The sequence below is a fragment of the Phyllostomus discolor genome, chromosome 15, assembly GCF_004126475.2.
Source record: "Phyllostomus discolor isolate MPI-MPIP mPhyDis1 chromosome 15, mPhyDis1.pri.v3, whole genome shotgun sequence".
NCBI lineage: Eukaryota > Metazoa > Chordata > Mammalia > Chiroptera > Phyllostomidae > Phyllostomus > Phyllostomus discolor.
In genome coordinates this window covers 20,748,097-20,751,144 of record NC_040917.2, presented here as the reverse complement: position 1 = coordinate 20,751,144, position 3,048 = coordinate 20,748,097, and positions in this window count along the sequence as shown.

Below are 3,048 nucleotides of genomic sequence, written 5' to 3'. Positions count from 1 at the left end.
GGAAGCATTACTTTGGAGCTTACTGAGTTTTGTGTTTAACTGAAACACGAAAATCCGCCCTTACTTATGGTGAACAATCTGGTAACGTTGGGCATGCATATACATCCTGAAAACCATCACCCCGGTCAGCATAATGACCATATCATCACCTGAGAAACTTCCCTGTGCCCCCGTGTACTTCCCTTGCACACATTGCCACCGCTCTCCCCCCAAAACCACCGACCTATCTGCTTTCTGTAACTACGGGCTGGGTTACATTTTCTAGAATTTCCTATAAATAGAATCGCACACTATATACTTGCCCCCCCCCCCCCCGTCTGTCTTCTTATCATTACTTTGGCACCTGTCCAGTTTCGTGTGTAGAGCACTCATTCCTTCCTTTTCACTGCCGAGGGTTCTGAGAAAGGGAACAAATCCGTTTATTCATTCCCCTGATGGCAAAGAGTCGGGTTATGTCTGCTTCTCGGCCGTTTACAAATGAAGCTGCTACAGATATTGGTGTGCACGTGTGTTGTGGGGACGTACAGAGGCTTGAATGGCAGCCCCCAGAAGATGTCGAAAGAAATGCCTGAAACCTGGGAACGTGGCCTCACTCGGAAACAGGAGTTTGGTGTGATGCGTGGGTCACTGGCCAGCAGTGACCACGGAACGCTGCGGATGGCTCACCGAAAAACACCCGAGAAAAAACATGCACAGAGACAGACTAGTTTCTCTGGAGAAGTAGGGACGCAATGGCCACCCCCGCTAGTGGGGAGCACGCCGATTTACCGTCCATACCTGCTTTTATTGGGCTCATTTTGCATAATAATCCAGGTAAAGTACAGTGCTCATCAGGGGGAAGTAAGGAACTATAGATAACAAGCAACTCTGCTGGTCTATTTTGAGTCGGGGTCAAAGAGCTATAAGACTTTGAGGAACAAACTAACTTCCTCCTTGGACCCCTCTCATTCAACTGAGAACATTCTTAACAAAGAAGCTTTCACAGTAATTTACATATTCTTTCTTAGGCCTGATCACCCGGGGAATCTGCCCTTTTCAGCACAGAGCTGCACCACCCTGTCATTGTTTCAGGCTTAGGTGGAGCACGGGAACTAAGGCAACCAAGAGATTAAGAGATTTTCTCCCAGACCATGAGGCTATGTCAAAGCTGAGGAACGAGGGTCCAAACCTGCCTTTTGCTGCAGCCCCCAAAGTCCTCTTTTTGGGGGCTTCCCAAGTGATCATGCCTGTCTTAGGTCGTTTCCCCCTTGGGGAATCTTACCCGTCTTTGGCTAACCGACCCAGCTTTGGGGTTCAGTTATGAATGAAGCAGCAGAAGCAGCATTCCTGCCAGGGAGATAAGCTTTTGTCTCCTTGCTGGCTTACGGTTCCAAGGGCGTTCCCTTAGCCTTAGCCGAGGCAGGGGTTTCAGCTTCTGATACCAGGCAGGGCGGTTCCCAACATTGGTGGATGAAATTGTGTCAGAGATCTGGACATTAAGATCATCCTGGACGCAGGCTGGACCGTAACATCCCAGGACTGGGTCCTCCTAAGAGAAAGGAAAGGACGGTTTGACACACACAGAAGGGGGTGCCCAAGAAGAGAGTCGAAGACTGGAGGGATGAGTCCCCCGTCTCGGCGGCAGAATCACCTCATGCTGATAAAGACGACGTATCATGAAGACAACAGAACCATCGAAAACATTTAGGCCGCTAAGAGCTGCGCTCGAAAACACCGGTTTGTAGAAGAAAAAACCGAGAACCGCAAGACAAATCTCTTACAACAACCGCTGGGACAAGTAGTTGGAAAATCCACGAAGACACAGCAGGTCTGAACAGCGCCATCCATCAGCACAGCTGGTCTCTCCGAACGTTCCTGCAGCAGCAGCAGCAAAACGTGCCCTCCTCTCCGGTGCTCGCCGGACGTTTACCCAGGAGACCGTGCCCTGGGCCTTCCGAAAGGGCGTAATACAGTTTTGAAAAGTCAGGTTATACAGGTTATGCTTTCTGACCACAGTACTTAGGGATTTGGGGTTTGTTTTGTCCTTTTTGTTTAAGTCTCTGCTTTCAAAGAAACACACACACACACACACACACACACACGCTGATTGTTGGTGGTGGCGAGGGTGTTAGGGATGAAACTGGACACTCGGCACCCGGTCCAGTCCTGTTTCTAACAAGACCCAGGCCCAGGAGGAATACTTGGGAAACAGCACTCACGAGTGACATTTACAGACCCTTAAGTGCAGCCCCTTAAAACGTGCCCCAAATCTGGGATCCAGGGGACACACTGCCCGGAGCCTGGCCTCAGGCTGGCAAGTAGACCGCCCCTTTCCCCAAAGGCAGGTGCCATTGCCTTGGCTTCCGCGCTCTGGGGATATCGAACCCTTGTTTGGGAACGAGATTGAAGAGAGCCACGTGACCCACGTGCTCAGGTAGACGCTGTACAGGTTTTAAAATGCCCCCAATTTTCGCCGCCCTGTTGCTATTTACGTTTAAGCGCCGACGCCTACAGCTAGGAAATCCTCCTTGCAGCTCCTAAAATGAACGTGGAAACATTTTCCGTGCACCTCCCAAAGACAGGTGCTTCGGGCAGGTGTCCAGGCGCGTCCTGCATCGGGGACCCGGACTCCGGGCGCTGCGACTATTCGGGGAGACAGGGAAGGGGCCGAGTTTGCGAGGGGGCAGGGGGAGGGGAGACCTGGAATCCGGGGGAGCCCACGGGGGCAGCCCACGGGGGCAGCCCTGGAACTGGTTCCTGGGCCTCGCTCTGCGCAGCCCCGCGGGCCCGGGAGGCTCCGCCCCAGCCTCCCCTCCCCGCCCGCCCCGGACACCCCGCCCCGGTCGGTCGCGGCTGCGGCAGGCGAAGGCTGAGCGCTGCGCAATTTTGTCCCCAGCGGCGTCCCCTCCGCCCGTGGCAGCGGCGCTGGCGTCCCTGGCGGCGGCGGCAGCAGCCCAGCGCCCCGAAGACGCGCGGGCGGGCGCGGCGGCCTAGTGGCCGCCAGACGCGGAGGCCGGCCGCCGCCCGGCGCCACCCGAGCGGAGGGGGACGTGGGGGAGGCCCGGCGCC